Genomic DNA, 22,743 nt, shown 5'->3' on the forward strand with positions numbered 1-22,743 from the left:
CTCAAAAAGGTTTGCATTGGTTCAACCAAAATTCTCAAAAATCAAATAACTACATTATTTAATAATGGTTTCCTTTGACTCATGAAACAGAAACTGCACCAAGTTAGTGTGCAGAGCTGTGCAAATTACAGCCATCATTTTATAGTTGTCATTTTATCAAAAAAGCAAATTTATGGTTCTAAAATATATGCAGAGACTTCAATTGTTAATTTTCCTTGTATCTGTCATTTTCTGTCAGCATGAAAGTCGTAACATCGTTATGTCGCGCTGCTTCATTGATTTTACAGGCTTTCTACCCCAGACATATGCACATTTGTAAACTCAAATTGTTCAGTCAACAGTACCTAATATTTTGGACAGTAGACACAGGGATAGTCTACTCTTGATAATTCAACAAAAAATTTGTGCATAAAAACCTTTTTATTGTTCAGTAATTCAAACTATGTAAAAAATAGCAAGTAGCAATTTAGTCCCAACAAAAATGGAATTAAGAGTAGAAACATTACATCTAACTCAATGACCTCCATTGTCTGGGTTACTAGTTCAAGACCAGGATTCATAACGGGCCTAAATTCAGCATTTGCAAGACAATTACTGATTTTTATAATTACTTGATTTTTTTTGTGTTTCACCCCACATTTTAATTTTATTCAGTTATTTTCCCCCTTCCATCGTACTTTTCAAAGAGTATTAGAAGTTGGGGACACCGACTTGTACTGTGCCGTTAGTAGGGGTTTGTGGTCATGGTGGTGGACAATTATGAGGTGATGTGGGTCCATCTTACATTTGCATATTAATGGCTTTAGTTTGGGATCACTGACCTTGACCTTCGTGGACTTTTATGATTAGATACAAAATGCTGTGGCTGCTATTCTTTCTACTCTGCCATTACTGGCCCAGCTTTCCAACAAACGATGACAAGAAGTTGCACAAGGTTGACAAAGTGGACTTGGACTTCCTAACGTTTTCAAACTTGTAAATACATGTCAAAAATGACCTGCTCAAATTATGCACACACATCACACCCATTGATGAACGAAGAGTATTGATAATGAGCATTAGCAATGATTTTTGCAGCGCGACAGCTGCAAGAACAATGCAGGGAATGGCGCCAGCCCTTATACATGACCTTCTTCAACCTTACAAAGGCCTTTGACACTGTCAACCACGAGGGTCTATGGAGCGCCCTCCTCCGTTTCGGATGCCCCCAAAAGTTCATCAACATCCTCCGCCTGCTCCACGACGACATGCAGGCCGTGATCCTTACCAACAGATCCATTACAGACCCAATCCACGTCCGGACCAGGGTCAAACAGGGCTGTGTCACCGTCCTAACCCTCTTCTCAATCTTCCTCGCTGCCATGCTCCATCTCACAGTAAACAAGCTCCCCGCTGGAGTAGAACTAAACTACAGAACCAGTGGGAACCTATTCAACCTTCGCCGTCTCCAGGCCACGTCCAAGACCACCCCAACCTGTCGGCGAGCTACAGTACGCTGATGCGCCTGCACACATACAGAGGCTGAACTCCAGGACATAGTCGATGTATTTACTGAGCCGTAAGAAAGCATGGACCTTACGCTTAACATCCGAAATGCAAAGGTCCTCCACCAGCCTGTCCTCACCGCACAGCACTGCCCCCCAGTCATCAAGATCTACGGCGCAGCCCTGGACAACATGGACCATTTCCTATACCTCGGGAACCTCTTATCAACAAGAGCAGACATTGATGACGAGATTCAACACCGCCGCCAGTGTGCCAGTGCAGCCTTCGGAAAAGAGTGTTTGAAGACCAAGCTCTCAAATCTGCCACCAAGCTCATGGTCTGCAGGGCTGCAGTAATACCAACCCTCCTGTATGGCTGAGAAATGGACCACGTACAGTAGACACCTCAAGTCGCTGGAGAAATATCACCAATGATGTCTCCGCAAGATCCTTCAAATCCCCTGGGAGGACAGACGCACCAACATTAGCGTCCTCGATCAGGCCAACATCCCCAGCATTGAAGCACTGACCACACTTGATCAGCTCCGCTGGGTAGGCCATATTGTCCGCATGCCAGACACGAAACTCCCAAAGCAAGCGCTCTACTCGGAAATCCTTCACGACAAACAAGCCAAAGGTGGGCAGAGGAAACATTACAAGGACACCATCAAAGCCTCCCTGATAAAGTGCAATATCCTTCCCTGGCCAAAGACCGCCCTAAGTGGAGGAAGTGCATCGGGAGGGCGCTGAGCACCGCACGTCTCATCGCCGAGAGCTTGCAGAAATCAAACGCATGCAGAAACCAAGTGCAGGCAGCGGAAAGAGCGTGCGGCAAACCTGTCCCACCCTCCCTTACCCTCAACGACTATCTATCCCACTTGTGACAGGGATTGTGGCTCTCATATTGGACTGTTCAGCCACCAAAGGACTCATTTTAAGAGTGGAAGCAAGTCTTCCTCGATTCCAAGGGATTGCCTATGATGATGATGATGCTGCTAACAAAATTGATATATTCATTATATATTGTTCATAGCATATATTGCAAAATTTAATTTTAGTAACTATTTCATCTCAAGCTTTTAAAAATATTTCTACTTCACGATACTATAGTGATGTGCAATTTCAGACATGCATTTTAGCATTGCACAGTCTATTCACAAATACAACAAATATAATGTACTGCTAAAGTAGCTTGACAGTATTTTGTGATCCTGAATACTTTAAAATTACGATTTTTTAAAAACTGACAGTGAGGCCCGTAAAAGTGCTGTTTGTGAATTGCGTGAATAGTTGTCGATTGTCTTCATTGTGCCTATTAGTCTCTTGCTTATTTGCTTGAGGTTTGGCAATATTCAAAGTAAAACATGTTTTTTTTTCCAAATTTACCCTGGTTTTCTTTGGGCTCTCTCAATTTTCTCTTAGTTTTTTAATGCTAGAAATAGAAACTCTGTTTTAAAAAGGTTTTTGCTCATCTCATTTGCTGTTTCTGGGACTTGGCTGCACACAATTGGCTATCGTGTTTGCCTATGTAACAACATGCCTATGTAACAACAGTGACTGTACATAAAAAGTAATTATTTGGTTGTAAAGGGCTTGGAGTCTTCCTAGGACCGTGTTGAGGCACCATATACGCGAGAGTTGTTTCTTTCGCACAACAAGCACAGAAAAATTTCACAAGATTGGATTTTGCCAGTGTTTACAGTTCACTAAGCTGCATAAGCGGGTAAAAAGGGGGGGGGGGGGGAGGGAGGGGGCGGTCAGGAGGATCTGCAAAGCCAGTTCATCCTTTGCAGTCTCCTGGATAACATCCCCATCGGGATGGGGGGGGAAACTGCAATACAGGACCAGAAGTACGAACATATGAACAATGACGGACAGGTAAAGATCCTTTGGTCAATCCTGTCTGTCCCACACAATTGCGATACCTTGTGTATCACAATATATACACTCCACCCCACCCGAAACCATGTGATCTCCTGGGAGAGGAAAAAACTAGCGTTTAAAAAAAAACAGGCCTATTTGGGGAAAAGAAAAAATCTGGGAAATTCCTCTCCAACCCATCTAGCGATCAAAATTAGTCCAGGAGATCACTCTGGCCATTAAATTCCCTGCAGTACCTACCTTCTGCAAGAGATGATTCCCCGCCACTGCCAGAAACAAATCCAGCTTTCGCTTAAAGGAACTCAGCGAGTCTGCATCCACCACACGAAATGGCAGCTTGTTCCAGAGGTCTACTATTCTCTGGGAAAAGAGCCACCGCCTGATCTCTAACCCAGACCTAGCATTATACAACTTAAGTTTGTCAATTGGAACACAATCTATTCCTTTCATTATCTTATAAACCTCAATCAGATCATCCCCAAGTCTACGCTTCTCTAAAGTCTAGAGTTCCAACTTTTTCAGCCTCTCTCGATAATGAAGATGCTTTAAACGGGGAATTAGTTTCGTAGTCCTCCTCTGTACCCTTTCCAAACCCTCACCATCACCAAACATGTGAAGAGACCAAAACTGGACATAGTATTCCAAGTGCAGCCTGACTAAAGTCTTGTACAAGAACACAGTACACCTCGTCTTACAGTTAATTGTCCTATCGATACACCCCAACATCCTATTTGCTCTAGCTATCGCTTCACAGGATTGCTTTAAGGATGTTTGCACCAGAATGCCCAAATCTTGTTCTATCTCCACCTTCTTTAATGCTTTTATGACCAAAGTGTGTCATAAGAACATAAGAATTTAAGAATTAGGAACAGGAGTAGGCCATCTAGCCCCTCAAGCCTGCTCCGCCATTCAACAAGATCATGGCTGATCTGGCCGTGGACTCAGCTCCACTTACCCGCCCGCTCCCCATAACCCTTAATTCCCTTATTGGTTAAAAATCTATCTATCTGTGATTTGAACATATTCAATGAGCTAGCCTCAACTGCTTCCTTGGGCAGAGAACTCCACAGATTCACAACCCTCTGGGAGAAGAAATTCCTTCTCAACTAGGTTTTAAATTGGCTCCCCCGTATTTTGAGGCTGTGCCCCCCTAGTTCTAGTCTCCCCGACCAGTGGAAACAACCTCTCTGCCTCTATCTTGTCTATCCCTTTCATTATTTTAAATGTTTCTATAAGATCACCCCTCATACGAGTAAAGACCAAGTCTACTCAATCTATCATCATAAGGTAACCCCCGCATCTCCAAAATCAGCCACGTGAATCGTCTCTGTACCCCCTCCAAAGCTAGTATATCCTTCCTTAAGTAAGGTGACCAAAACTGCACGCAATACTCCAGGTGCGGCCTCACCAATACCCTGTACAGGTGCAGCAGGCCCTCCCTGCTTTTGTACTCCATCCCTCTCAATGAAGGCCAACATTCCATTCGCCTTCCTGATTACCTGCTGCACCTGCAAACTAACTTTTTGGGATTCGTGCTGGGCCCATAACCCAGAGGTTGATGGATCGAAACCATCCTCTGCTAACTGCAATCTTTAATGTGGGTGCAGCCAACACTTGCACTGCAACTAAACCCACCTTGACAAGAGTTCATGCACAAGGACCCCCAGGTCCCTCTGCACCACAGCATGTTGTAATTGCTCCCCATTCAAATAATATTCCCTTTTACTGTTTTCTTTTTCAAAGGTGGATGACCTCACATTTTCCGACATTGTATTCCATCGGCCAAACCTTAGCCCATTCACTTAACCTATCTAAATCTCTTTGCAGCCTCTCTGTGTCCTCTACACAACCCGCTTGCCCACTAATCTTTGTGTCATCTGCAAATTTTGTTACACTACACACTGTCCCTTCTTCCAGGTCATCTATGTATATTGTAAACAGTTGTGGTCCCAGCACCGATCCCTGTGGCACACCAGTAACCACCGATTTCCAACCCGTAAAGGACCCATTTATCCCGACTCTCTGCTTTCTGTTAGCCAGCCAATTCTCGATCCATGCTAATACATTTCCTCCAACTCCGCGTACCTTTATCTTCTGCAGTAACCTTTTGTGTGGCACCTTGTCGAATGCCTTTTGGAAATCTAAATACACCACATCCATCGGTACACCTCTATCCACCATGCTCGTTATATCCTCAAAGAATTCCAGTAAATTAGTTAAACCTGATTTCCCCTTCATGAATCCATGTTGCATCTGCTTGATTGCACTATTCCTATCTAGATGTCTCGCTATTTCTTCCTTAATGATAGCTTCAAGCATTTTCCCCACTACAGATGTTAAACTAATAGTATGCCCGTGTGCGCAGCCACTACAATATTCAACTCTGTGCACAAATATTGTGGAGGCTACATGAGATGTGGGATAACTAACATAGGAATAAAGCTGAAACATATCTGTATCCTACCCCAGGTTGCTATGAAGGTGATTATAGCAGAGGGGGTGACACATTTGTTGAAAGTGTGGGCGTGGTATCTTTAGGCCATGGAGACAAAATTCTCAGTTGTATGCTGATTAGGGAGGACAATAGAAAGAAAAATGTAGTAGTTTGAAAACAGTGGTAAAGGTCATGGCACTTAAAGAAAAGCGGATTCATTTTTCTGATGTCTTTCTGCAGCATGTGGGAGTTTGTGAAGAGCACTCCAATCCCGACGACCACGTCTGCAGTGTTTGCATCTCAAGGAACTTCAGCTCAAGAGTTGTTGAGCTGGAATCAAAGTTGCAGAGATTACAGGGCATCGGGGAAGTGGAAAGTTAACTGGACACTTTGATCCAGGAGGCAGTCACACCCCTTAGGTTAGGTAGCGGTACAGGTCTGGTTAGTGGCCAGGGACAGGAGGATGTGACTGCAACTCAGGCAGGCAAGGGGACCCTAAGTGCCTTGCAGAGGAGACTTGGCCTTTGCCCTTATTCAGCAGGTACAAGGTTCTTGCTGCCTGTGTAGATGAGGGAAAAGTCTGCAGGATGGAAGCGCATACTGACCACGGCAAACTAGATACTGTTTTCTGCAGCAGCTACAGGATGTTGCAAAGGCTGCGTTACCTGCCCAATGCTAGGGTTAAGAATATCTCCTCGCACCCGGAGAAGAATTTGGAGTGGGAGGGGGAGGATCCAGTTGTTGTGCTCCACACAGGAACCAACAACATAGGTAAAACTAGGAGTGAGGTCTGATGGGAGAGTTTGAGGAGCTGGGGCCCAAATTAAAACGCAGAACCTCAAAGGTAATAATCTCTGGATTGTTACCCGAGTCACGTGCAAATTGGTATGGGAGCAAACAGATTAGAAGGTTAAATGCGTGGCTCAGAGTGGGTTGGGAGGCAGGGGTTGAGATTCATGGGGCACAGGGGAAAAGAGGGTGCTGTTCTGTTGGGACGGGCTCCATGTAAACCAGGTTGGGACCAGTGTCTTGCAAATTGAATAACATGAGCTATAGAAAAGTATGGGGAGAAAGAGGTCAGGTGAGTGGAAATTTCAATGTCTAAATAGAAAAATCAATGCAATGGAGCAGTGTAGCGATTTGGGTAAAGATAAGCAGAGTGTGACAAGAAGGGGCAGAGTTTAATGGTAATACTGCATCAGCAAATAAGGTGAAAATAGGGAATAATGGTGAAAAATTCAAATTAAAGGCTCTTTATCTGAATGCATGAAGCAGTCGTAACAAGACAAATGAATTAGTGGCACTAAGATAGATAAATAGGTTTGATCTAATAGTCATTACAGAGACGTGGTTGCAAGGTGACCAAGGTTAGGAACTAAATATTCCAGGGTACATGACATTGCGAAAAGACAGGCTGAATGGAAAAGGATCGGAGTAGCCCTGATAATAAAGGATGACACATGGACAGTAGAGACAAAGAATCTTAGCTTAGAAGATCAAGATATAGAATCAGTATGGTTGGAGATAAGAAATAACAAGGGGCAGAAAACAGTGGTGAGTAGTCTTTAGGCCCTCTAACAGTAACCATGTCGTTGGACAGTGTGTTAATCAACAAATAATAGGAGCTTGTAAACAAAAGGAATGCAATAATCGTGGGGGACTTGAACCTTCATAAAGACTGGCAAAGTGAGTCTTGAGGACGAGTTCATGGAATGGTTTTGAGACAGTTTCCTAGAACAATACGATGTGGATCCAACCAGGGAACAGGCTATTGTGTAAAGGGACAGGGTTAATTAGTAATGTCATAATAAAAAATAAAAAATAAAAAAAAGGCTTACATTTATAGAGCGCCTTTCATGACCACCGGACGTCTCAAAGCGCTTTACAGCCAATGGAGTACTTTTGGAGTGTAGTCACTGTTGTAATGTGGAAAACGCAGCAGCCAATTTGTGCACATCAAGCTCCCACAAACTAAATGTGATGATGACCAGATAAACTGTTTTTGTTATGTTAATTGAGGGATAAATATTGGCCAGGGCACGGGGGATAATTCCCCTGCTCTTCGAAATAGTGCCATAGGGTCTTTTACGTCTACCCGAGAGCAGATGGGGCTTCAGTTTAATGTCTCATCCAAAAGCATTGCAGTGGCGTGTCAGCCAAGATTAATGTGCTCAAGTTCCTGGAGTGGGACTTGGATCCACAACCTTCTGACTTAGAGGAGAGTGTGCTACCTATTGAATCACAGCTGACACTTTAAGGATCCTCTGGGGAAGAGTGATCATAATATGATGAATTTCATTTTGAGTTTGATAGTGACATACTTAGAACCGAAACGAGTCTCAAACTTAAATAAAGCCAATTACATAGGCATAGGGGTGGGGGGTGGGGAGAGAGAGAGCTAGCTAAGGCAAATGGGAAAATTAGATTAAAAGGTACGACGGTAGATAAGCAGTGGCAAAAATTTAAAGGAATAATTCCAAAATTCTTAATGAATATACATTGCATTGAGAAATAAAATCTCCACGGGGAAAATGATCCACCCATGGATATAAAAGAAGTTAAGGATACAAGTACAGCGTCGAAAATCCAGTAGTTCGGATTCCGGAATGTTCCGGAGTCCGGACATCGGGCCAATCTGTGGCGGGGTCATCCAGAAACCGGAAAATGTTCCCTGCGGTCATCCCGCTGCAAAACGGATACACCGCTTTGGGTAGTGTTGAGGGGGATGGCTCATCAGGGGGGGGCATTAGCAGCCAAGTTCGTAGCACCATGGGTGGCTCTGCTGCACAGGAGGGCAGGAAAAAGAGTGGGAGAGCGAAAGTGATAGGGGATTCAATTGTAAGGGGAACAGATAGACATTTCTGCGGCTGCAACCGAGACTCCAGGATGGTATGTTGCCTCCCTGAGGCACGGGTCAAGGATGTCTCGGAGCGGGTGCAGGGCATTCTGAAAAGGGAGGGTGAACAGCCAGTTGTCGTGGTGCATATAGGTACCAACGATATAGGTAAAAAAACGGGATGAGGTCCGACAAGACGAATTTAGGGAGCTGGGAGCTAAATTAAAAAGTAGGACCTCACAAGTAGTAATCGCAGAATTGCTACCAGGGCCACATGCTAGTCAGAGTAGAAATCGCAGGATAGCTCAGATGAATACATGGCTTGAGGAATGGTGCACAAGAGAGGAATTCAAATTCCTGGGACATTGGAACCGGTTCTGGGGGAGGTGGGACCAGTACAAACCGGACAGTCTGCACCTGGGCAGGACCGGAACCAATGTCCTCGGGGGAGTGCTTGCTAGTGCTGTTGGGGAGGGATTAAACTAATATGGCAGGGGGATGGGAACCTATGCAGGGAGACAGAGGGAAGTAGAATGGGGGCAGAAGCAAAAGATAGAAAGAAGAAAAGTAAAAGCGGTGGGCAGAGAAATCGAAGGCAAAAAGCAAAAAGGGCCACATTACACTAAAATTCTAAAAGGGCAAAGGGTGTTAGAAAGACAAGCCTGAAGGCTGTGTGTCTCAATGCGAGGAGTATTCGGAATAAGGTGGACGAATTAACTGCGCAGATAGCAGTTAACGGGTATGATGTAATTGGCATCACAGAGACATGGCTCCAGGGTGACCAAGGCTGGGAACTCAATATCCAGGGGTATTCAACATTTAGGAAGGAAAGACAGAAAGGAAAAGGAGGCGGGGTGGCATTGCTGGTTAAAGAGGAAATTAATGCAATAGTAAGGAAGGACATTAGCTTGGATGATGTGGAATCGATATGGATGGAGCTACGGAATACCAAAGGGCAGAAAACGCGAGTGGGAATTGTGTACAGACCACCAAACAGTAATAGTAAGGTTGGGGACAGCATCAAACAAGAAATTAGAGATGCAGGCAATAAAAGTACAGCAGTTATCATGGGTGACTTTAATCTACATATTGATTCGGCTAACCAAACTGGTAGCAATGCGATGGAGGAGGATTTCCTGGAGTGTATTAGGGATGGTTTTCTCGACCAATATGTCGAGGAACCAACTAGGGAGCTGGCCATCCTGGACTGGGTGATGTGTAATGAGAGAGGACTGATTGGCAATCTTGTTGTGTGAGGCCCCTACCATAACATGGTAGAATTCTTTAAGATGGAGAGTGACACAGTTAATTCAGAAATTAGGGTGCTGAACTTAAGGAAAGGTAACTTCGATGGTTTGAGGCGTGAATTGGCTAGAATAGACTGACAAATGATACTTAAAGGGTTGACGGTGGATAGGCAATGGCAAACATTTAAAGATCACATGGATAAACTTCAGGAATTGTACATCCATGTCTGGAGTAAAAATAAAACGGGGAAGGGGGCTCAACCGTGGCTAACAAGGGAAATTAAGGATAGTGTTAAATCCAAGGAAGAGGCATATAAATTGGCCAGAAAAAGCAACAAACCTGAGGACTGGGAGAAATTTAGAATTCAGCAGAGGAGGACAAAGGGTTTAATTAAGAGGGGGAAAATAGAGTACGAGAAGAAGCTTGCTGGGAACATAAAAACTGACTGCAAAAGCTTCTATAGATATGTGAAGAGAAAAAGATTAGTGAAGACAAACGTAGGTCCCTTGCAGTCGGATTCAGGTGAATTTATAATGGGGAATAAAGAAATGGCAGACCAGTCGAACAAATACTTTGGTTCTGTCTTCACGAAGGAAGACACAAATAATCTTCTGGAAGTACTAGGGGACCGAGTGTCTAGTGAGAAGGAGGAACTGAAGGATAACCTTATTAGGCAGGAAATTGTGTTGGGAAATTGATGGGATTGAAGGCCAATAAATCCCCGGGGCCTGATAGTCTGCATCCCAGAGTACTTAAGGAAGTGGCCCTAGAAATAGTGGATGCATTGGTGATCATTTTCCAAAAGTCTATCGACTCTGGATCAGTTCCTATGGACTGGAGGGTAGCTAATGTAACAGCACTTTTTAAAAAGGGAGGGAGAGAGAAAGCGGGTAATTATAGACCGGTTAGCCTGACATCTGTAGTGGGGAAAATGTTGGAATCAATTATTAAGGATGAAATAGCAGCACATTTGGAAAGCAGTGACAGGATCGGTCCAAGTCAGCATGGATTTATGAAGGGGAAATCATGCTTGACAAATCTTCTGCAATTTTTTGAGAACGTAACAAGTAGAGTGGAGAAGGGAGAACTAGTGGATGTGGTGTATTTGGACTTTCAAAAGGCTTTTGACAAGGTCCCACACAAGAGATTGGTGTGCAAAATCAAACCACATGGTATTGGGGGTAATATACTGATGTGGATAGGGAACTGGTTGGCAGACAGGAAGCAGAGAGTCGGGATAAACGGGTCCTTTTCAAAATGGCAGGCAGTGACTAGTGGAGTGCCGCAGGGCTCAGTGCTGGGACCCCAGCTCTTTACAATATACATCAATGATTTGGATGAAGGAATTGAGTGTAATAGCTCCAAGTTTGCAGATGACACTAAGCTGGGTGGCGGTGTGAGCTGTGAGGCAGACTTAGACAGGTTAGGTGAGTGCAGTATAATGTGGATAAATGTGAGGTTATCCACTTTGGGAGCAAAAACACGAAGACAGAATATTATCTGAATGGCGGTAGATTAGGAAAAGGGGAGATGCAACGAGACCTGGGTGTCATGGTACATCAGTCATTGAAAGTTGGCATACAGGTACAGCAGGCGCTGAAGGCGGCAAATGATATGTTGGCCTTCATAGCTAGGGGATTTGAGTATCGGAGCAGGAAGGTCTTACTGCAGTTGTACAGGGCCTTGATGAGGCCTCACCTGGAATATTGTGTTCAGTTTTGGTCTCCTAATCTGAGGACGGATGTTCTTGCTATTGAGGGAATGCAGCGAAGGTTCACCAGACTGATTCCCAGAATGGCAGGACTGACATATGAGGAGACACAGGATCAACTGGGCCTTTACACATTGGAGTTCAGAAGGATGAGAGGGGATCTCATAGAAACATAAGATTCTGACGGAACGGGACAGGCTCGATGCGTGTAGAATGTTCCTGATGTTGGGGAAGTCCAGAACCAGGGCACACAGTCTTAGGATAAGGGGTAGGCCATTTTGGACTGAGATGAGGAGAAACTTCTTCACTCAGAGTTGTTAACCTGTGGAATTCCCTACTGCAGAGTGTTGTTGATGCCAGTTCATTGGATATATTCAAGAGGGAGTTAGATATGGCCCTTACGGCTAAAAGTATCAAGGGGTATGGAGAGAAAGCAGGAAATGGGTACTGAGGGAATGATCAGCCATGATCTTATTGATTGGTGGTGCATGCTCGAAAGACCGAATGGCCTACTCTTGCACCTATTTTCTATGTTTCTACATTTCTATGAAATCCAGACACCCCTGCCGGACCTCTGAACCCCCTCCGCCCCGCCCTTACATCAAAGCACAAGCGACATTCAAACAAAAATCGGCACGGACTCCATTTTAAAAGAGAAAAAAAAGCTTACTCACCTGTCACTTTGCCAGAATAGGTATTCTCAAAATAGGATATTTTGTAAGAGAGTCTGAAATAATGAGCTACATGTTTGGGAATGTAATAAAGTTAACCTGTTTTGGGCAAGTTTTTAGTAAGAGTATGAAAGAATGGAAGTGGAATTTTCCATACATCTAGTACCGTACTCTCAGAAATACCTTGGCAGCCTGACCGCCCCTCCCCTACCTATCTGGCCCAGGCGTTTCCGGACTCAGGATGTTGGAAAGACATTTGAAGTCCGGAAATACGCAGAATCAGGAATGGCTTCGGTCCAGAGACTTCCAGATTTTCGACGCTGTACCTGTAGTATTAGATTAAGAGAGACTTATAATGTTGCAAAGAATAGCAGTAAGCCAGAGGATTGGGACAGCTTACAAAACCAGCAAAGGATGATCAACAAAATGATAAAAAGGGAGAAAATAGAATGAGTGTAAACTAGCAAGAAATATATAAACGGATTATAAGAGCTTCTACAAATATGTAGAAAAGAAGAGTAGCAAAGGCATTTATTTGTCCCTTAGAGGCTGAGGCACGAGAAATTATAATGGGGAGACTTTAAAGAAATATTTTGTATCTGACTTCGCAGTAGAAGACACAAAAAGCATACCAGAAATAGTGGGGAACCAAGGTGCTAATGAGATTGAAGAACTAAGATTAGTAGAGAAAAGGTTCTTGAATAACTAATGGAACTAAAAGCCAACAAATCCCCTGGACCTGATAGCCTACATCCTCGGGTTCAAGAGATGCCTGCAGAGATAGTGGATGCAGTGGTTGTGATATTGGCCAAGAATGGAGAGGTACTCATCAAGGACAGGGAGACTCAGTGCCCGCTGGAAGGGGCATTTCGAAGATCTCTTGAACTGAGACTCTGTCTTCGACACGAGTTTCCTCAAATCCATCCCGCAGCATGCTACCCACCACCATCTCAGCACAACCCCTGCCTGGCACGAGGTAGAAAAGCCATCAGACAGGTGAAGAACAACAAGGCCTCAGGAGCAGATGGAATCCCCACCGAAGGATTAAAACTTGGTGGAGAAGCACTATTGGCGCGAATACACAATCTCATTTCTCTTATCTGGAAGGAGGAGAGCATGCCAGGAGATCTGAGAGACGCTGTAATCGTGACCATCTTCAAAAAAGGTGACAAGTCCGACTGCGGTAACTACAGAGGAGTTTCCCTGCTGTCGGCCACAGGGAAAGTCTTTGCAAGAATCCTTCTCAATCACCTTCTCCTTGTGACTGAAGAGCTCCTCCCAGAGTCGCAATGTGGATTCCGCCCCTAAGGGGCACAACAGACATGATCTTCACCGCGCGGCAATTACAAGAGAAATGCAGGGAACACCAACCCCGGTACATGGCCTTTTGTACATGGCCTTCGACACTGTCAACCATGAGAGATTATGGAGAGCCTCCTTCGTTTCGGCTGTCCTCCACCTGCTCCACGACATGCAAGCCGTGATCTTGATCAACGGATCCACCACAGACCCAATTCATGTCCGGACCAGGGTCAAGCAAGGCTGTGTCATCGCACCAACGCTCTCTTCGATCTTCCTTGCTGCAATGATCCACCTCACCCACAGCAAGCTCCCTGCTGGAGTGGAGCTAAATTATAGAACAAATGGGAATCTGTTCAACCTCCGCCGCCTCCAGACCAGATCCAAGGTCGTCTCATCCTCTGTCATTGAACTATAGTGCGCAGACAACGCCTGCGTCTGCGCACACTTGGAGGCCGAACTACAAGCCATCGTCAACATCTTTACCAAAGCATACGAGAGCATGGGCCTTACACTAAACATCCGTAAGACAAAGGTCCTCTACCAACCTGACCCCGCCACACAGCACTGCCCCCACCCCCGGTTATCAAAATCCATGACGAGGCCTTGGACAACATGGACCATTTTCCATACCTCGGGAGCCTACTGTCAGCAAGGGCAGACGTCGATGAATAGGTTCAGTGCAGCTTTCAGTTGCCAGAGGAAGTGAGTGTTTGAAGACCAGGACCTCAAGCTTATGGTCTACAGGGCAGTAGTGATAACCGCCCTCCTATAATCGTTCAGAGACGTGGACTATATACAGCAGACACCTCAAAACACTAGAGAAGTACCACCAGCGCTGCGTCCGCAAGATCCTGCAAATCCTTTGGCAGAATAGGCCAGCGACATCAGTGTTCTCGCATATGCCAACATTCCCAGCGTCGAAGCATTGACCACGCTCGATCAGCTCCGTTGGACGGGCCACATCGCCCGCATGCCTGACACAAGACGCCCAAAGCAAGCGCTCTACTCGGAGCTTCGACACGGCAAGCGAGCCCCAGGTGGGCAGAGGAAACGCTTCAAGGACACCCTCAAAGCATCCTTGAAAAAGTGCAACAGCCCCACCGACACCTGGGAATCCCTGGCCCAAGACCGCTCAAGTGGAGGAAAAGCATCCGGGAAGGTGCTGAACACCGAGTCTCATCGCCGAGAGCAAGCTGCAGCCAAGCGTAGACAGCGGAAGGAGCGCACGGCAATCCAGGCACCCCAACCTCCCGTTCCTCCAACCACCATCTGCCCTACCTGTGACAGAGACTCGAGTTCCTGCATTGGACTCTTCAGTCATCTGAGAACTCTTTTAGTGTGGTAGCAAGTCATCCTCGACTCAGGGGGACTGCCTAAGAAGATATTCCAAAATTCCCTTGATTCTAGAACAGTCCCAGCATAGTGGAAGGTAGCAAATGTATTCAAGAGGGAGAAAGAAAATAGGGAACTACAAGCCAGTTAGCCTGACATCAGTCGTCAGGAAAATGCTGGAATCCATTATTAAGGAAATGGTGACAGGGCACTTAGAATACCATAATATGATTAGGCAGAGTCAACATGGTTTCATGAAAGGGAAATCATGTTTGACAAATTTATTAGAATTGTTTGAGGATGTAACTAACAGGATAAAGAGGAACCCATGGATATTGCTTATTTGGATTTCCAAGACATTCGCTAAGGTGCCACATAAAAGATTGTTACGCAAGATAAGGGCTCATGAGGTTGGGGGCAATATATTAGCACGAATAGAAGATTGCGTAACGAGTGGAAAACAGAATAGATGAACGGGTCATTTTCAGGTGGGCACGCTTTAAGTATTGGGGTGCCACAAGGGCCTCAGCTATTCACAATCTATATTAATGACGTAGGTGACAGGACCAAAGTGTAATGTATCCAAATTTGCTGACGATACAAAGGTAGGGAAAAAATAAGCTGTGAGAAGGACACAAAGAGCCTGCAAAGGGATATAGACAGGTTAAGTGAGTGGGCAATAACATGGCGGATGGAGTATGTGGGGAAATGTGAGGTTTTTCTATTCTTCCTACCAAAGTGAATAACCAGAATATATTTTTTAATGATAATTTTCAGGAGAGATTTAGGTGCCCTCGTACAGGAAACATGGAGTTAGCATGCAGTGATAGCAAGAAATGAAGGCGGCAAATGGCATGTTGGCCTTTATTGCAAGGGGGTTGGAGTACAAGAGTAAGGAAGTCTTGTTGCAATTGTATAGGGCCTTGGTGAGACCACACTGGAGTACTGTGCACAGTTTTGGTCTCCTTATCTGAAGAAGCATATACTTGCCTTAGAGGCTGTGCAACAAAGGTTCACTAGATTGATTCCTGGAATGATTGTCCTATGAGGAGAGATGGAGTAGAAATGGGCCTATACTCTGAAGTTTAGATGAATGAGAGGTGATCTCATTGAACCAAGATTCTGAGGGGGATTTGAAAAAATAGATGCTGGCTGGAGATTCTAGAAATAGAGGGCATAGTCTCAGGACAAGAGGTCGGACATTTAAGACTGAGATAAGGAGGCATTTCTTCACTCAGAGTTGTGAATCTTAAAGGGCTGTGTATGCTGAATCATTGAGTATATTCAAGGCTGAAATCGACAGATTTTGAGGGAATATGGGGAATCAAGGGATATGGGGCAGGAAAGTGGAGTTGAGACCGAACATCATCCATGATCTTACTGAATAGCGAGCAGGCTCGAGGGACTGTATGGCCTACTCATGTTACTAATTCTTACATTGCAGCTGGAGTCTTTGGGAGCTTGCAATTATACCAGACTTGTAAGAGTGCTGATCTTCCGTGGGTGTCTTCTGTAATACACATCCAAGCTACAAATGTCAGGTGCTACTCAAAAGATACTTTTGCACTTTCAAGTCTTTTCCAAAAGTCAATACTGGTATAGCACTATGAGAGACACTCATTTTTAATGTCCATCTATCAGGAGGCTGCATTCTCCCAAATTGTGTTGCCCAGTGGCACTGTTCAACATCTGGAACATCAATTCTGTGGGACTGAGTCATTGAAGACCATAGATTTGATCCTTAATGCTGTTAGCTGATTTCAGTGTAGTGGCAGTGGAGAGGCACTAAAACTGGGTTTACCATCTCTGGAACAGGGACAGTGGGAATGGAAAAATCAGCCAAGGTTCCTGCTCCAAAACACTGTTCCAGGACTTTTGGTGGAAAACACATGTAAATTGGATTGGACTTGGTTACAATGTATGGCTGAACAGTCAGTCATCACGGTTCACATCTGAAGAATGACTTCTAGGACAAGGTATCAAAAACCTGTTGACACCAACAGACCCCAAACCCCAGTAAGAGTCGCTACCTTTTGGAGAGCAGACAAGGAAAGACAGCTTCAACAACAGGGAGGGAAAGAGATTGATCTTTGTTGAAGGGTGTAATATATTTGCTTCATGGGTATCTTTGCTTAAGAATTCATAGCAACACATTGCTATTAAGAACTAGTTGGTTTATTAACAAAAGTTTATCACACTACACATTACCAATTCATCCACTAGGCTCACAGCTGCATGCCTCATCGTGGATGACCTAGACCCAACTGACTGGGGTTTTATTGAGTCTTGTGAACATCAAATGACTAGCTAAGCCACTCATTGCAACAGCTCTACAACTATATTAAATTAACAAATAAAGCCGAGTGCCCCCTTACCTGTGAACATACTCACAGGTGCATAAATTACAAAAGGTGCCTCCAATTAAGGTGCTATAATGACTTGCATATTCATATGAATATCCTTGACTATTCATTAGAAAAAAAACACCATCACAAAGCAGTTGACTTCCCAATCATGGCCGTGCCATCTTTTTGCCATATCCAATGTTAGTACAAAAAAATAAATCTAAGCCTTGCCTCTCAGAAGTCTTGATTCTTCACTGAAAGTAATGAAGTTGCAAAGAGGAATGGCGCACTGCACAAATACCATGTTTCAGTGGTTCTGACTCAGAAATAACAAGGTGGTGGCTAAATTGAGAGGCCAACAACCACATTAAGGCATTTACAAAATTGATAAACCAATCTCCCTTGGCATTGCTCAAGTAAGTCAAATGATTCATTGCTTCATAATGACAAGAACATTATAGAATGTAACATGTATTAATCTGCTGCTGAGGTGGACTCGTGTTTAAGTAGGACTATCCCTTTAAGGCCATAAAGTCTAATTTCAGCATGTAAGCACAACCCGAGATCAGAGTTTAATAACTGTAAAGGTGCGTAAAAATTTCAGGAGAACAAAAAAGTTTTTTTCCCCCTCTTTTTAAAAAAAAAAACACTTGACATTTCAGAAATGTGAAACATGCGCAAAATCCTCCTCATACATTAGATACTGAGGAATGGAGAGCGCTTACCATTGATCGGCTGGTAAAGAAAAAATTACTTAACCCGAGCGAGACAATATTAGAAAAAGTGAGCAATTCCCTTTAGCCTGCAAAGTTCTATCAGGTTGCATGCAATTAAAAATTCTATGCATCAATGGTACCCAAAGCAACAAGCACACTGCTCTTCTAACCAGCCACACCATATTTCCATTGCACTCAGCAGGAGTCTTATGGCCCACTTATCCACGTGACTGGAAACGGAGTACAATTTATGCAGAGTTAAGCTAGTTACCCAAGATACATTTGGGAAAAAAAATCAAATGGGCAATTCCTATACACATGACCCCACTGTGCAAACATAATGGGCCAAATTACTTGTTTCTGTATTGTAATATTCTTTAATATGTATTGAAGTAGGAATTCAGTGCTTAAAGAATACATGTGTGCAGTTTCCAACATTACTTTTAAGCAGATCTAATGAAAGAAGGCAATGTATGAAGTTTAGATATGCAATCTTATGCAAAAATGTTGTATTCACAGATCTAGCTAACAGATTCATCCCAACTTCTGAAGGGGAAGTTACTCGATCAAATGGTTTCCATACAGGGTACTATAGCTTTCCACTACAGTGTAATGTTGCAAAATCTTTAGAGGTCATTGCACCGGGTCGAAACAGATGCAACTTTTGATAGAAATGTGTAACTGCAAGTCTTTGTACCATTTTTAGTTGACAAATTTAGCATTCCTCACTTCTGTAACTTTGCTAACCTATATTCATGAAGCAAATCTGTTAAGTTTAATTAGATGGTGGTGACAATCAAGTATTATTCAGACACCCAGCTGACTTTCTGCTTACATGAAAATAATCCATCTTGCAACTTTTATCAGCAAGATTAGAACTTTTTAAACTAAATGTTAAATAAAACAGCAACAAAATTATATGCCAAGGAAGCATTCAACTTGGAATGCAGGGATTCCCTAAGCAAACCAAGCAATCACATTTGAAACCAATTAAAATTGGGGCTTTTAAATGAGTACTTGCCCTACTCCCTGGCCATAGACAGCTTGCAAATATTTGAAATATGGTGAAAGCAATTATTGTGACAATCGCATGAATTAAATAGGGTGACAAGCAGGAGGAAGCTGAGCATTCTGTATGCTACACACCTTCCACCAGATCCCTTAACACCTTGCCCCACCCCACAAGAATCCTGCACTAAAGTAAATTTCAAGAAGTAGATCAGACCAAAGCATAAAAATGGAACGTTGAAAGCCATACATGTTTATACTGTACAGATCCAAGAAAGGCAGGTAGAACTTGTTCCACAGGGGGAAAAAAAAACTTGGATTTATATAGCGCCTTTCACGACCACTGGACATCTCAAAGCGCTTTACAACCAACAAAGCACTTTTATAGCCAACAACTCTCCCTCAACCATCAGACTGATTAACCAGTCACTTTGTGGGATCTTGCTGTGCACAAAAGGACACCGTTTGGCTACACAATAGTTACTGTATTTCAAAAATAATCCATTGGCTGTAAAGCAGACTCTATAAAAATGCAAGTTAATTCTCTATTACTAACCGGTTTCCATTGTTGAGATCATTTTTGAAACTCTTAAGCAGGCATTCTAGACCAAACATGCATAAAGAACAGCATCCATTACCCATTTTCTGCAATAACCAAGAAAATATTGCATCACACCTTAGTATTTCTAATCTAATACGATACAATCGCAATAAAAATTTGAAAACTACATTGTTATGCAGTTAGTAATATACTAGCTGAACTTTTTGGCACCTTGCATTTCAAGAGCTGAATTATAAATTGTAGCTTTTTATTAAGCGCATCCAAAAGAAAATCTCATGACCACAAAATGTACAGTTTGCACAAGTTAGAAATGTTATGCAAACACTTAAAAACATAAATTTATTACATTATACTTCATATCCGATTTAATTTACTTTCAGATCCATTGAACAGCCATTACCCTATAAATGGCATTTTTAAAAAACATCAATTGCCTTACATACAAGAATCCAAAGGTTAATGTTGTTGCATATCATTGGCCTTGGTACTATTCTTTGGTGACAAAAACCACCTAACACCATGCAAATTAAATATTGGGACATATTTCAAGACTAGCAATCCAAGTTGGGGGGTGGGGAAGAGAGCCAGGGAGCTTCGAAGAACAGTTCCTTTTAATTCCTACAACACACTCCTGACAAGCTCCCCCATTTTTCCCAGAATCAATGCCACTGTGTTCTCACAGAATAGATTTCAGTGTGTATGTGTGTGTGTCTCGAGTTGCAGAAGATATTCGAAAAGAAATAATGCACAAAAAAAGTATGGAGGCTCAAAATGTAAAAAATTTAAACACAGGATAAACCCAACTTTTTTTTTGTATGTTGGGGGGTGGGAAATGCAATGATCAACCCAAGAAGTGGCAAGAATTGGTCCGAAATGTCATGTTGCGTGGCAAGGAAGACATGGAAGCCCGTGTGCCCCATCCCGCCTGATTTGCCTGAGCGTGAACATGTCACGCTGCCGTGTTCACTGGGTCCAAAGCCACAACCCAACCAATGGAGGGGCGGGCGGGTGGGGGAACAGAGAATTAAAAACCCGAGAGCGAACCCCAGCCGAACCCCCACCACCGGCCGCCATTCTACCCCCACCTTTCCCCGGTGACCTGCTGCGACACACACACAAAAAAAAGGAAACGCGCAAACGTACCTTTGGCACAAGGAGGTGCGCGGAGCGGGCTGCTTTATTGTCGGCAGTCGTCCTCCATCCATTCCACCGCCGCCATTTTGGCTTACTATTGTGCGAAGATGGTGACGGCTTGCGGGAGAGGTGGTGGTATTGGGGTGGTTGGAAGAGGCGGGTGGTGACAGGGGGGGGGGATGATGGACGGCGGGAAGCCGAGCGCCGCGGCCGGCCCACCGCCAGCTCGGGAGCCGCCGTTCCCCAGCGCGGGAGGTCGCCTCTCGGTCGGATTGCTAGCGGAACGAGCGGTGCGGCGCCCGGCTACCCGGCCAAAAGGCAGAGTCCTTTGTCCCCGCGTAGTGCGTGCTCCCCCTCGGTGGCGGCAGTGGAAGCGCCTTCCTGGGCAGCTCAGGCGCCTCTCTTGGTTTAAAGTGGCAGCCGCTGCAACTGGGCTTTTTGGGAAGCATGCAAATGGTGGCCAGGTGTTAGCAGGATTTTGTTTTTTACTCTCTCTCTCTCTCTCTCACACAAATAATTTGTTGTTTAAACCCTACGCCTTTCTGGCAGTACCCTGGACGTCGCGATGGCAATGCGAATACACTTTCAACCAGAGCATAAATAAATCAGCATAAGGCAGGTGTTTATTTTTTTTTAAAACCCATAAAGTGTCAAAACGAAGGAAACTCGACGCTAGTTTCATACTGCCACAAAATAAAAATTGATGGCCATTGGGCAAGCTTTCCAACCCCCCCCCCCCATGAGACGTTTGGGAAAGCAGAGCATACAGGCCTTCAGCAGAAAAGGCCAAATAAAATTGTAGTTTATATGTACTGAGAAAAATAAACATCCAGATCAGAAATCCTCGCACTATCAAAAATACAAATCAATCCTACATGATTACTCATGGAGAAATCATTTCAATGTGCACTTATTTAAAAAAATATTTGCAAGCACATTTTATAAGGAAGTTATTGCAAAGAAAATCTTGAAAGTAATATGCAGGAAGATATTTACTGGAGTACTACTGACTCGAGTCTGTTGACTCCAGCCTTTATAGGAGAGAAGTTGCTGGTACTGGACAGCACAGTCTCAGGAACTGCTGACCAACAATTTATCTGCTCATTTGCAATTTAAGCATGCTTCATTTGCAATTTAAGCATGCTTCCTTTCAAAATTCCACAACATTTCCTTTCTCTGCTCTAATGGCAGCTCCATCACCAGCATATAATTAATGTTGATCTGTTAAGTATTTTTCACCAACCAAGTCCTTTTCAAATACAATGCTTATTTTTAGCCCTTGTGTTTACATTTCTTCACACAGTACATATCCTATTCGGGAATAATACTGTTTCCATTTTTTTCAGAAAAGGGATAACTTGCTTTCATATCTAACTGCTTGTTACATGATGGAAGCAAAATAATTCAACAAATGACTTCACAGCCATTCACCAAGCTTGAGCAGTGAAGGACAACAGCACCATTTTAAATTTCAAATGGAAAATGATGGGAGTGAAATAAAACAAACAGATTTCCAAATCTTCACTCATACCAGCTAAAAGGTTAATGGATCGTGGACAACACTGGTAGTAATGGGAAAAGCTTTTTCAGTTATGTGAAGAGTCAGAGGACTGTCAAAGACTGTATTGAGCCATTGAAAGATATTACAAGGACAAATTACGAAGGAGTCTCAGTATGGCGGAGTTACTAAATGAGTACTTTGCATCGGTCTTCACTCTTGAAGATGATGCTCAACTGGCAGAATTTAATGATGTCAATAAAATGGTTAATATTAAATTAGATGAACATATTGTTTTAGATAGTATTAGGAACCTTAAGATTTGTAGGGCAGTCGCTCCAAATGATACACATCTGAGGGTTCTCAAAAAAATGGGGCAGAACCTGTTCGAGGCCCTTGCTCATAACTTTAAATAGCTCGCTGGAGTAGAGGACAGTTCCCCATACTGGTAAAAGACTAATGTAGTTCTGACCTTTAATAAGGGAGTTCTGGGTAACTATAGATCCATTAACTTGATGTCAGTAACAGGGAAGATGCTTGAGGGAATTTGTTTTCATTTGTTCATGGGACGTGGGCGCCAC

At 43.7% G+C, this 22,743-nt stretch overlaps 1 protein-coding gene and 1 long non-coding RNA gene across 8 annotated transcripts in view; one reads left to right on the forward strand and one right to left on the reverse strand.

Moving 5' to 3' along the window:
- The window catches only part of znf644b (zinc finger protein 644b), a 129,923-nt gene extending 108,888 nt beyond the window's left edge, over window positions 1-21,035 (reverse strand). For 6 of the 7 annotated variants that reach the window (XM_070886567.1, XM_070886573.1, XM_070886571.1 and 3 more), the window contains exon 1: window positions 20,674-21,035. The gene's annotated coding sequence lies outside the window, so the exon portion shown is untranslated. Of the gene's footprint in view, window positions 1-19,524; window positions 19,614-20,673 lie in introns of all 7 variants that reach the window. The other variant, XM_070886568.1, reaches the window with a different exon arrangement.
- On the forward strand, window positions 20,555-22,440 carry LOC139268436 (uncharacterized). The gene is made up of 2 exons (XR_011594028.1): window positions 20,555-21,279; window positions 22,011-22,440. It is a non-coding gene; the product is annotated as an uncharacterized lncRNA (long non-coding RNA).
- Window positions 22,441-22,743: the final 303 nt, after the last annotated feature.

Source organism: Pristiophorus japonicus, chromosome 8 (genome assembly GCF_044704955.1).
Source record: "Pristiophorus japonicus isolate sPriJap1 chromosome 8, sPriJap1.hap1, whole genome shotgun sequence".
NCBI classification, from domain to species: Eukaryota; Metazoa; Chordata; class Chondrichthyes; family Pristiophoridae; genus Pristiophorus; species Pristiophorus japonicus.